General features: G+C 45.8%; 1 protein-coding gene across 2 annotated transcripts in view; it reads left to right on the top strand.

The window, feature by feature from the left end:
• Nucleotides 1–13,731, top strand: part of MTREX (Mtr4 exosome RNA helicase) — a 130,914-nt gene that overhangs the window by 114,223 nt on the left and 2,960 nt on the right. The window lies entirely within an intron of this gene.

Genomic DNA, 13,731 nt, shown 5'->3' with positions numbered 1-13,731 from the left:
GATTTAAACTCTGGTCTCTGTAACTACATATAACTTCACTTAAGCACCATAGCACCTTATCCTTAAATTTTGGATCACCTGAAAATTTCTTAAACCCTACACTAGACTATACCATCTCCGTCCACAGAAAATTCACGCTTGGAGTAATACTAAATAGGTCTCTAATAGTTGATGATGTTTAGCAACATCTCTAATAGTTCATGGTGTTTAGCTGATTCAGTGAGAAGAGGGATAATGTGTACTCACTGATGAAAATGGCTTAAAACAGGAGCACAGGTTGGTATATGACAATTGTGTGTTTCAGCAGCACTCAGGCATCACATAGAGCACCATCAATCTTCAGTCTGACATCTTTTTGGAACATAAGGATGAAACTAGTAACTGTCCAATGCCTAAATAATTCCAAGACTTGTTAATACAATACTCATATTTATATAATATCTGCTTCTCTGAAAAGTCAAAACACAATGACATAAAACAATAGTGGTACATGGCAAAGAGTAGCCTTTTTTTTTTTTTTTTTTTAAGAAAAGTAAAAAGGCCAGGCGCAGTGGCTCACGTCTGTAATCCCAGCACTTTGGGAGGCCAAGGCGGGCAGATCACGAGGTCAGGAGATCAAGACCATCCTGGCTAACATGGTGAAACCCCGTCTCTATTTTAAAAAACACAAAAAATTAGCTGGGCATGCTGGCGGGCGCCTGTAGTCCCAGCTATTCGGGAGGCTGAGGCAGGAGAATGGTGTGAACCCGGGAGGCGGAGCTTGCAGTGAGCTGAGATCACCACCACTGCACTCCAGCTTGGGTGACAGAGCGAGACTCTGTCTCAAAAAAAAAAAGTGAAAAGCAGGGGCAGTAGACCTGGCCTGTCAGATGAGTATATTTTTTTAAAAATCTAGGAATTAATATAAAATTGTCTTAATGGATTATTTTTTCTGTTCTTTCTGCCTAAGTGGAAGTTACCACAGTATGGAAGATGAATCCTAATGTAATGCCCAGACCCGCGATGACCCGAAAGCAACCACCAGAGTTCAGAGACAAAGCCAAGCGGCAGGGATTGCTTTATTTCGAGTTCAAACTCGGTTCCCTCCAGCTAGGTATCAGATCCTAGGGAGAGACCCCGAGCTCAGTGTTCAGCCGTCTTTTATAGTCAGACACAAACAAGTTACAGCAAGTTACAGAGTCACTGGGGATTTTTACAGTTGTAGGTTTACAATTGGCTGACATTTAAAGTTAAACATTAGTCAGTTGCTCATTGGTTCCCGCCCTTTGACCAAACCACAAACGGCCGCTTGCCCTGCTAGGGACTTTCCAGATAACCTTGTTGTTTTAGCATTGAGGGGAGTGTCCTGACTTTTCTGACCTCTGATACTCAGTATTTTTCCACTCCTCATTCCCCCCTCTCTCTAGTATCTTGAGAGCCAATCTTGGGTCTTATATGTCTGACTCGGAAGTCTCGGTGAGTACAGGTTGGTACTGGGCTCTCAGGACCATAAGCTGGACAGTGTTGAGTCTTTCTTTTACAAAGTTTGTTAATCTGTTTATTATACATGGTCCTATAGTGAGTAAGAGAAGTATACTTATGAATGGTCCTATGAGGGGCACTAGAAGGGAGTAGTACATGGAGGAATTCCACCAGCTGTTGGCAGCAGAGGTGAATTGTTGTTTCTGCAGTTCTAGGCTGAGTTTATGTAGTTGTTGAACTCGCGTTTCTAGGAGTCCAGATTCATTTATGTAGAAACAACAATCTTCTCTGAGGAAAAGACAGGTCCCTCCTTTTTCGGCCGTTAACAGGTCTAGTGCACGGCGGTTTTGTGAAGTAACTTGGGCAAGGGAAGTCAGTTGTCTCTGTAATGAGGCAAGGGATTCGGCGGAAGCTTCCATAGCTATGGAGAAATGATGAGAGAGTTTTGCAGTGCTGATAAGGGAGTGACCTAAAGCTCCCCCGGCTAGTCCTGCAGCAACTAAGGATGTGGTGAGTGAGACTCCGGCTACTGGGGGAGGAATATAGCTCGTTTTGGTCTAGGGAAAGGGGCGGAGTCCCACCTGGGAAATTCTGCAGGGGTGCGCAAGGTTAGTTGGGGGACTAGCGTGACAGGGAGACACAGTAGGGTTATAGTGGCCTGAGTGGAAAGGTTCTTATATAGGGTCCCATTGCACCAGAAGAAAGAACCGGGAGGGGCAAAGAGGGTTGGGTTGGGAGTGGAAGTTGTATTACAGAGGGTAGTGCCGGCATTTGAATAACAAAAGGAAACTTGTGTCTGTCCAGGGTTTAGGAACAAGGGGACGTCAGGGATCGGGGGTGGTATGTGGCTATTGTTAGGGTTTAGGTTGAGAGAAGCGTTAGACGGGCCTGGAAGTGGAACTGCGGTTAACGGCGGTCGCCCTAGAGCCGCGCAGAAGAAGCATGCAGAGAGATTGCCTAGGCCAGTGGCGTTTGCGATTTCTAACCCTTCTCTTAATAGGGATAACCAGGAAAAGGGGCGGGTAGGAGTTAAAGTTGAAAGCTGGACATTTAATTCCCTTTCCTAGTTCTGTATAGCCGCGTGTAGGGTGGTCTGGATCTGAACAAGGGAACGCCAGAGAAAGAGACGGCTACTAGACCAGGTAGTTCCTGAAGTCAAGTACATAGCCCCTTTTGTTCTGTCTGAGCATAATTGGTCCAGTTCTCAGTCAGGAAGAAACGCCAAGCGAAAGGGGATGTTGCCGGGTTCGCCTGGGTCTCCCCACAAGGGATCCGTAAGAGTAGAAGAGTTATAAAGGAGGTAGGTGTCATAGTTACAGTTTAGGTTGCTGACGGCGGAGAACAAGTTTTAGAGGGTTTTCTTTGGTCCGGTCAACTGTCCAGGTTGCCGCCTCTCCTGTCGAGGATGTAACAAGGTCCGAGAGCGGGTCTATAGGCTTGGCGTGGGTGTGATGAATCCAGGTGGCGATGCCTCCCACTTTGAGGGCCATAGGTATAGTCAGGATCACCTGGAATGGTCCTTTCCACCGGGGTTCAAGGGTTTCTTGTCGGTGGCGCTTGACGAGGACCCAGTCTCCTGGTTTGTATTGATGTGGAATGGGTGGAGGCCCAGCTTCATATAGTTCTTTTAGCTTGGACCAGACTTCCTCATGAACTCTCTGTAGAGCTTGTAAGGAGAACAAAAGTTCAAGACCATTATCTGTGTCAGCTTTGAGGAGATTGTCTTTAAGCTTAGGGATGATAGGGGGTGGTTTGCCATACATTATTTCATAAGGGGTAAGTCCTAGTTTATAAGGAGAGTTACGTGCCCGGAACAGAGCGTAGGGGAGGAGGACTACCCAGTTAGCGCCAGTCTCCATGGTCAATTTAGTTAGGGTCTCTTTTAATGTTCTATTCATTCTTTCTACCTGACCTGAGCTTTGGGGTCGATAAGCACAATGTAGTTTCCAATTAGCCCCAAGGATGGAAGCCAGTCCCTGACTTACCTTTGCGGTGAAGGCCGGCCCATTATCCGACCCTATAATGACTGGAAAGCCGTACATGGGCAGGATTTCTTCTAGGATCTTTTTGGCCACAATCTGTGCAGTTTCTTTCTTTGTCGGAAAAGCTTCTGCCCATCCTGAGAATGTATCTATAAAAACTAGTAAATATTTGTATCCATATTTTCCTGGCTTTATTTCAGTAAAGTCAATTTCCCAATATATACCAGGTCTATCTCCCCTGTGTCTTTTTCCCGTGGTCTGGGTCCCGTGACTGGCGTTATTGAGTTGACATACTACACAGTTTTTAACCGTGGCGTCTACTTTTTCAGGGGCGTTTTTTAATTTTAGTCCAGTGTGTTGAATCAAATCTAACATCCGCCGCGGGCCCAGATGAGTGCTTCGGTGGATTTGTGCTATTACTCGCTGCCCCAACCTGTCCGGGAGAATGGTATTGTTGTTAGAATCTTTCCACCACTGATTACTGACCTGTGTTCCGGGGAGTTTACTTATCCACTGGAGGTCTTCTGAGTATTCTGGGTGAAAGGGCAACTCTCTGGGCCCGGGATCAGGCAGCTGGAGGGCCAGCAGCTGAGGAGTGGTTTTAGCCACGTCTTTTGCAGTCTGGTCAGCCAGGTTGTTTCCTCGAGTGACTGGGTTAGTGGCCTTTTGATGTCCCGGACAGTGGACGATAGCCAGCTTTCTGGGTTCCCAAAGGGCGGCCAGAAGATTTAAGATTTCTTCTTTATTTTTAATGTCTTTTCCTTCAGCTGTGAGAAGCCCCCTCTCTCTGTATATGGCCCCATGTATGTGGGCAGTGGCAAATGCATACCAGCTGTCAGTATATACTGTCAGTTTACGGTCTTTGCCTAGTTTTAGGGCTTGTGCCAAGGCTATTAACTCAGCTTTTTGAGCCGATGTTCCTGGAGGTAAAGGCTCAGCCCAAATTATCTCAGTCTCTGAGGTTACCGCCGCCCCCGCATACCTCTGTCCTCGGTGAACGAAGCTGCTTCCGTCAGTGAACCAGGTGAGGTCTGCATCTGGTAGTGGTCGGTCCTGGAGGTCTTCTCTGACTCCATGTACCTGGGCTAGTATTTGAGCATAGTTGTGGAGCGGCTTACTTAAGTCTGGGTCTGGCAGCAATGATGCTGGGTTTAGGGTTGTCGGGGGCTTAAATGTTATTCCGAGGGGGTTTAGCAACAGCCCTTGATAATGGGTAAGCCGAGCATTGCTGAGCCATCGGTCAGGGGTTTGTCGGAGGATGCCTTCGACAGCATGAGGGGTGGTGACTTGTAATTCTTGGCCCATGGCCAGTTTGTTAGCGTCTTTGACCATCAGGGCCGTTGCAGCAATCATCCGGAGGCAAGGAGGCCATCCTGCAGCTACCGGGTCCAGTCTCTTTGAGAGGTATGCAACCGGTCTGCGCCAGGGACCCTAAATTTTGAGTTAATACTGCTTTCGCTATGCCCCGGCTTTCGTCCACGTATAAGTGGAAAGGCTTAGAGGCATCCGGAAGACCCAGCGCGGGGGCCAAGAGCAGAGCAGTTTTGATTTGCTGGAAAGCTTGCTCAGCCTCTTCAGTCCAATTGAAGGGCTGCTGCTCTTTGGTAGCCTGATAGAGGGGTTTTGCCAGTTCAGCGAAGCCAGGTATCCAGAGTCTGCAGAACCCTGCAGATCCCAGGAACTCTCTTACCTGTCGTGTTGACTGCCATCTGGGGATCTGTAGGACAGTTTCTTTTCGAGCATTTGTGAGCCAGTGCTGTCCCTCTCTAAGTAGATACCCCAAGTAGGTTACCTCTGGCCTGCAGATCTGGGCCTTTTTAGCTGAAGCTCGATAACCCAGGTTTCCCAAGGTTTTCAGGAGGTCTTTGGTTCCTTGGATGGAGGCCTCTGGGGACTTCGCCGCTATTAAGAGATCATCAGCATACTGCAAGACAGTTATACTGGGGTGTTGGCATCGGTACTCACCCAAGTCTTCGTGGAGGGCTTCATCGAACAGAGTTGGGGAGTTTTTGAATCCTTGTGGCAGTCTGGTCCACGTCAGTTGGCCACTTATGTCTCTCTCAGAGTCTGTCCACTCAAAGGCAAACATTTCCTGGCTTTTAGGGGCTAAAGGCAGGCTTAAAAAAGCATCTTTTAGGTCTAGAACAGTATACCATTGATTTTCAGGACTCAGGGTACTCAGGAGGGTGTATGGATTTGGCACCATCAGGTGTATGTCCATTACCCTTTTATTGACTTCTCTTAAGTCTTGTACCGGCCTATATTCTTTACTGTTGGGTTTTTGTATTGGTAGCAGTGGAGTGTTCCATGGTGAGTGGCAGGGGCGTAGGACTCCATGATCTAGGAGTCGGCGGATGTGTGGTATAATTCCCTCTTTGGCTTCCAGGGCCATTGGGTATTGGCGCACGCAAACAGGGTCCATCCCGGGCTTAAGCTCAACAAAAATGGCGGGACAGTGCTTTGCTAGCCCTAGCCCTCCTGTTTCTGCCCAAGCCTCCGGGAAGTTCTGGAACCAGGAGTCTATATTTTGGTTAGGAGGCGTTAACTCCTGGTGAAGCTGGTACTCATCCTCTAGAGTTACGGTAAGAACAGATAGTGGCCTGTCTTGGGAGTCAGTCACTTTGGGCCCTTCTGGTTGAAAATGGATTTGTGCCCCCATTTTTGTCAACAGATCTCTCCCCAACAGGGGACAAGGGCTGTCAGGGATGACCAGGAAGCTATGGGACACTTTCCCAGTTCCCAAGTTTACTGCTCTCTGGGTTGTCCATGGATATTTCTTGGTTCCTGTGGCCCCTTGAACCCAGGAGGAGTTGGAAGATAACTTTCCATAGGGCTTGACTAAGACCGAATGTTGCCCCAGTATCGACCAGGAACTGGACCGGGGACCCCTCCACTTGTAAAGTTACCCTAGGTTCGGGGAGGGGATCCGAACCCCGTCTCCCCTAGTCTGTATCTTGGGTAACTAGTATCGGCATAGATTTTGGCTGCCATTGTCCTTGACCTGGCTGGCGCTGTTTCTTTTTGGGGCAGTCTTTTATCCAGTGACCAATTTCTTTACAGTATGCACATTGGTCTTTACTCAGATTGCGCCTAGGGACACGCGTGGATTGGGTGCTTCCTGGCGGTGGTTGTTCTTTTAGGACGACCGCTGCCAGGACTTTGGTCATTTTCTCCGTGGCCCTAATTTGTCTTTCCTCTGGAGCATCTCTGTTGTTGTAAACTCTCTGTGCTATGCGAAGGAGGTCCTGGACCTGTTTTCCCTCCAAATCTTCTAATTTTTGTAGCTTTTTTTTTTTTTTTTTTTTTTTTTTTTTTTTTTTTTTTTTGAGACGGAGTCTCGCTCTATCGCCCAGGCTGGAGTTTTGTAGCTTTTTCTTAATATCTGGGGCCGCCTGGTTGACAAAGGACATAACGACTGCTGCCTGATTTTCAGGTGCCTCTGGATCTATAGGTGTGTACTGTCTAAAGGCTTCCATTAGTCTTTCTAGATAAACAGCGGGGCTTTCTGTCTTTCCCTGTAAAACAGAATATACCTTAGCCAAATTAGTGGGCTTGCGAGCTGCAGCCCGGAGACCCGCCATTAGAGTCTGGCGATAAACGAGTAGCTTTCCCCTACCTTCTGCTGTATTGTAGTCCCACGTTGGCCTGGTCAAGGGAAATGCTGCATTAATGAGGTCGGGGTTTGCAGTCGGTTGACCGTCATCTCCAGGAACCAACTTTCTAGCCTCTACCTGGATTCTCTCCTGTTCCTCCGTTGCGAACAGAATGCGGAGGAGCTGTTGGCAGTCATCCCAGGTGGGCTGATGAGTGAACATGACACTATCTAGAAGGGCTGTTAGGTCCTTGGGGTTATCAGAGAACCGGGAATTCTGAGTCTTCCAGTTGTACAGGTCACTGGTAGAGAATGGCCAATACTGGAGTCTAGGGTTACCTGTGTCATCGGGGGGTCCTATTTCCCTTAAGGGGAGCGCTGCAGTGGAATCGGGAACTCGCGGAGTTGCCTCACGCTGGACACGCCCGCGCGTTCGCCCTACCTGCCCTCCCGAGCCATGTTCACTTTCAGTTTCTCCTGGCGCCGCAGCCGCTTCTCGGCCCTCATGGCTTCCTGGGAGTGCGGCCGGTTGGGCTTGGGCGTGGGGTCCGGGAGGGGGAGCATAAGGCAGGGGTTCCAAGGATGCGAGGTCCTGGCTGTCAGGCAACACAGGGGGCAAGGGGGCAGTTGGAGTTTTTGGTCTTTTGGTGGTCCCAGTTGGTTGCGCGACTAGGGTTTCACAGGGTTCAGAGGTCAGCAGAAAGGGAGCTAGCCACGGGGGCAGATTTTCCACCAGATCTTGCCAGACTAAAATGTAGGGGATCTGATCTGGGTGTCCCGAACGACCTGGCAGGAAAACCCTTGATTTTACCTGGAGGATAATGGGGAGGCAAAGAGTTCCCTCGGCTGGCCAGCCTACGCCGAAGGTGGGCCACTCAGAGTGGCAGAGGGTTATTAATTTTCCCTTTTTAAGTTCTATACTGAGATCATGTCCCCTTGCTCTCACATCTTTAAAATTATTGACAAGGAGAGAAAGTGGTGTGGTCTGGGAGTTGCCCATTCCGAGGAAGCCCTGTTGATAAAAGATGGGTGGTAAGGGATATTAGTGCCTGGTACAGGACTGGCTCCAAAGCTCCTGTAAATCAAGGTAAATTAGTAAGGGGCGTGCAACAGATAACTTCCAACAACCAAGATATATTGATCGCTAGCATGTCTCGGGCTTAGGACCCGACCAGAAGCAGATGGGCCACAGAATACAGAGCCCCAGATGAGTACCAGAGGACGTCTCCCACCGGCCTCCACTGACTGTCCTATAGCGCGTCCACCAGGACTAGATCAGTCTCATATACAGACCCCGCGGGATTATTCAGAGGCAGACAGACAACATATAAACAGAGCCGGCTTACTCACTTTTGCGATGACCCGTTGGCCTGGGGTCTGGTGGGCTTAGGGGCAATCCCGGACGAGCCCCCAAGATGTAATGCCCAGACCTGCGATGACCCGAAAGCAACCACCAGAGTCCAGAGACAAAGCCAAGCGGCAGGGATTGCTTTATTTCGAGTTCAAACTCGGTTCCCTCCAGCTAGGTATCAGATCCTAGGGAGAGACCCCGAGCTCGGTGTTCAGCCGTCTTTTATAGTCAGACACAAACAAGTTACAGCAAGTTACAGAGTCACTGGGGATTTTTACAGTTGTAGGTTTACAATTGGCTGACATTTAAAGTTAAACATTAGTCAGTTGCTCATTGGTTCCCGCCCTTTGACCAAACCACAAACGGCCGCTTGCCCTGCTAGGGACTTTCCAGATAACCTTGTTGTTTTAGCATTAAGGGGAGTGTCCTGACTTTTCTGACCTCTGATATTCAGTATTTTTCCACTCCTCACTAAACTGCCAAATTGAAGATGGTTTGTAGCTCGTACTAGTGGCCAGCTATGAGTTGACTTTTTCCACAGCATACTGTTAGGCAGGAATCTAGAACTAACATGGCGGTGTTACCCAGCGTAGCAGGCCTTTTGTTAAAGACTTCCCTTCCTCTTTGAACACACCCTCAGACTTACATACGTCAGAGTTCCGGCTGGGCAACCACACTCCCCCATGACCTGCAGCTCACCTGCATTCCACAAGTTCGTAAACAGCAGTTTCGGTTAACAGTTTCCAAAGACTCCTTCCCCGTGACCCTTACTCAATTCCTGTCCTAGTAGTTTCAAGACCCCCCAGGCCGTTTGCACAACCAGCTTCCCTACCTCTCGGGCTATAAAAAGCCCCTACCCTCCTCCCTCAGCGCGACTTCCTCGGCCCACGCCTTTGGACCGAGGAACCTTGCCCGCCAGCCCTAATAAAAGCTATTCTCACTGCCATTTGCCTTGTGTCTTCGTTCCCAGTTCGGCTCCAGCCTCAGTTTACCCTTACACATACTAGCATTCCTGAAGTCTTTCAGTTACTCAGGGGCTACTTCTACATCGGAGTTTGCTTGAAATCTCAGTTTGAAAATTTGAGAAATTCAGTTTTTTAGCTCTAACTTGAAGTTAGATCTAACATCAGCATAATTTTTATGTTTTTCTTGTGTGTGAGCCAGTAGATCGGCTTAAACCTTTCTGAAAGTTGGTATATACTATGTATTCACCCTTAAAACTATTTTTTGATATAAGTAGCAAAAAATGAGAACCTTCATTTTTTTAGTGTGGGTAAAAGAGAGATCAGACTGTTACTGTGTCTATATAGAAAGAAGTAGACATAAGAGCATGAACAGTGTGTATTTGAGATGCTGTTAATCTGTAACCCTGCCCCCAACTCTGCCCTTGCAAGAGACATATGCTGTGGTGACTCAAGGTTTAACGGATTTGGGGCTGTACAGGGTGTGCTTTGTTAAACAAGTGCCTGAAGGCAGCTTGCTGGTTAAAAGTCATCACCATTCTCTTAATCTCAAGTACCCAGGGACACATACACTGCGGAAGGTCGCAGGGACCTCTGCCTAGGAAAGCTAGGTATTGTCCAAGGTTCCTCCCCATGTGATAGTCTGAAATACGGCCTCGTGGGAAGGGGGGAAGGGAAAGACCTGATCGTCCCCCAGTCTGACACCCATGAAGGGTCTGTGCTGAGGAGGACTAGTATAAGAGGAAAGAAGGCCTCTTGGCAGTTGAGATAGAGAAAAGCATCTGTCTCCTGCCCGTCCCTGGGCAATGGAACATAAAACCCAATTGTATGTTCTATTTATTGAGAAAGGAGAAAACTGCCTTAGGGCTGAAGGTGGGGCGTGCTAGCAGCAGTGCTGCTCTTTATGCACTAAAAAGGTTTATGAAATGTTTGCATATGCATATCAAGGCACAGCACTTTTCCTTAAACTTATTCATGTCACAAAGATCTTTATTCATGTCTTACTGCTGACCTTCTCCCTACTATGATCCTATTATCCTGCCACTTCCCCTTTTCTAAGATGGTAAAGACAATGATCAATAAATACTGAGGGAACTCAGAGACCGGTGCCGGCACAGGTCCCCTGGGCCCACTTTTTCTTTCTCTATGCTTTGTCTCTGTGTCTCATTTCTTTTCTCAAGTCTCTCATTCCACCTAAGGAGAAATGCCCACAGGTGTGGAGGGGCAGGCCACCCCTTCATCTTAGGATCCTAATTATCTCTTTTATTTTTACAGTGTTATATAGTGCTTCCATTTCAAGAATAGCCATTCCCTCCTCATCTCGTTATTGTATGTGGTGGTTTTTTTTATTTTTTGCGACAGGGTCTGGCTCTGTTACCCAGGCTGGAGTGCAGTGGCATGATCTTGGCTCTTAAGCGATCCTCCCACCTCAGCCTCCAAGGTAGCTGGGACCACAAGCATGCACCACCATGCCCAGCTGATTTTTGTAGAGATAAGATTTTACCATGAAGCCTAGGCTGGTCTCAAACTCCTGGGATCAAACGATCCACCTGCTTCGGTCTCCCAAGGTGTTGAGATTACAGGCATGACCCACTGTGCCCCGCCTATACATGTTTTATGATTGGAAAAATGTGGTAATCAAAGCTGTAGCACACAGTACAGTGTGTCTGTTTTTACAGGCAGACAATAATTGCATTGGAACTTTCTAATATGCTGTGTGCAAACCATATTTGTTCCTAATAATATTCTTAATTTTCTTTTTATATGAAAGTAAAAGTGTCTGGTCATTTCATATCCTGAGCCTCAGAAGTAGTTTTAAGTATTCTTCAAACATTAACTGAGGCAGTTAACACTGTAGTTAAAACCGTGTGTTTGGGGGATGTCCAATGCAAAAGAAAAGTTCATATTGTGATTCAGCTGAAAATTTTTGAAGACTATGTAAGTATTTATTATCACCCTGAAAAAAAAATGACAGAATGTAGCTGTTTTTTATTTCCATTAAACTAAATTTGAATGATAGTTTAAACAAAATATTTGTATGGGCTGATGCCTAGGGTTTTAGTCAAGCAATCCAGAGGCTGTTACTATTTATTTCCAACTCTACATAAAGAACATTGTACTCTTAACTGTGAAGGATGACAAAGGATTTGCTTTCCACTGAGCAAGTGTCATTAGGAAAACTTCTATGATGAATTATCTCTTGAAACTATTTACTGTACCTCTGCCTGCCGTATGCTTTTTCAATCCTCCTCCCTCTGTATGCCACGTTTTGAAAGCAAATGCTGTCCCCACCACACATTCTCTCACATGCCTTTCAAGTAGCAGTTTAACCCTTTCTTAGCATCATCAGTGTCATGAGTGATTTTCCAGTGGATTTGTCTTTTAAAAGTATTGCTAATAATAATAGAGTAACAATTTATTAGTAATTGTTTCTGTCTTTACATTTTGGCACAATTTGAGTACCTGATACTTACTTATTTGATGAATAATGCTGAGACCCTAGTGGGAATCAGGCGCCGTGCTAGTTACAGTGTCTCTGCTCTCAAGAAAGGGTTTGTTCGGCCTAAGCTGGGGTTTAGCGGTAAGTAGTTGCAAGATACATGTGTGATTCTAACCTCAGGCCAAGCTAGACAGGAGTATTAAATTAGGGTCAGAGCATGAACTGTGGGAAACTGCTTTAGGGTATGCCAGAAAGCTGAAGGCAGAAATTCTGTTCTGGAAAATCCGCTGCTTACTGTCCTTAATGAGAATGATGCTGTTTTGTTCATCAACTGGGTAATGGTGATGTTTATTAAAATTGCTCTTAAATAAAAGCATATAGTTCCAAGTGTCCATCAATAGATGAATAAAGTGTGGTATATATTAGGTTGGTGCAAAATAAATTTGGTTTTTGCTATTCTAAATGGCAAGGTGTTCATTTTAATAAAGATTAAATGGAACAGCTTTCAGTTATAAAAAAGACATACTGACTCATGCTACAATATGGACAAACCTTGAACACATTAAGTTGAAAGAAGGCAGACACAAAGGCCACATAGTGTATAATTTCACTTATATGAGATGTCCAGAAGTAGGCAGATTCATAGAGACAGACAGAGCATATTAGTGGTTGCCATGGGCTGTCCAGAAGACATGTAACTGCTTTAATGGGAACAGGGTTTTTGCGGGGTGGTAAAAATGCTCTACAATTAGATAATGATGATGGTTACACAAGGCTGAATATACTAAAAACCACTCAGTTGTACACTTATTTAAAATAATTTTATGGTGTGTGAATTCTATCTCCATGTGAGTTTTTCCAGAATGTAGTAAACCTCAATATAAAAAAGGGCAGTAACTGAATTGTATACTTTAACATGGTTAAAAAGGTGGATTTTATGTTTTATATTTTACCACTATTTGAAAAACTTTTTAAAGACAATAACTAGAAAGAATTGGATTTCTCTTTCTACTCTGGCAGGACCAAAAGAAAAAAATTGTAACAAACCAGTAGGTTAATGTAGTTTGGTTTTGTTTCGGTTTTGGTCAGCTTCATTTAGCCTATGATGGGTCATGGTTTTAAAGCTTTTGTCTAGCACCTAGTCAGGCTGATGAAGCAGGATGACTTCTAAAGCTGGGCGTAAGGAGAGCCCTTAGATTACAGAGAACGATAGTAGGTAGGAGAAATGCTAGACAATTCACTACTTAGTCGTTAGTCTTCATTAATCCCTGGAGGGGTAGCCCCTGTGTTTCAGGCAGCTGTGGACACTTGGTGTTTATGCACACACCCAGTGATTTGTTGATGAGACTCTGTGGGCAACAACCACAGCCATTGTATATGCAACCTTGTGCCCAGTGGCCTAATTTGCTTGTTACCTGAAACTGTGTCAAAACTAAATTCTCCAGAAATTGAATCGAAATGTTTACAAAATGTGACATGACAGTGCTCTCTGGTCTGAATGTGCATTTACTTGCCTTAGTTTTTATCTCAGTAATTCGTATGGCTTGGTCTCTGATAACTTTTGCAGATTCTGGTTAACAGGAGTTACTAAAATTTGTGAAATAATATACAGTATTACATTGTGTTTCTTGGTACACATTTGAAGTCAGTCAAAACAATGTTTGAGAATGTGTCTGGCTCTTTAATGTCCTACGCAGCAGAGGACTTTGTAAAGGATTTCATTTCAATCCTGAATGACCTGTGAGAATCTCATCTCAGGTAAAAATCTAGTTATATTTTGAGCCACTACCTAATTTAATTCTCTTTGGATATAATTGTTTGCATAAACATTTAATATCTGATTGCATAGGTAATATGACATTACCCTCTCTATCCCAATTCCTACCCTCTCTCTTGACACCCAGAAGTTTCTGCAATTGGATTTCCTGTTTCACTGCAAGTCA

Source organism: Rhinopithecus roxellana, chromosome 3 (genome assembly GCF_007565055.1).
Source record: "Rhinopithecus roxellana isolate Shanxi Qingling chromosome 3, ASM756505v1, whole genome shotgun sequence".
In the NCBI taxonomy this organism is placed as follows: Eukaryota; Metazoa; Chordata; class Mammalia; order Primates; family Cercopithecidae; genus Rhinopithecus; species Rhinopithecus roxellana.
This window is presented reverse-complemented; position numbering and strand designations above follow the sequence as displayed.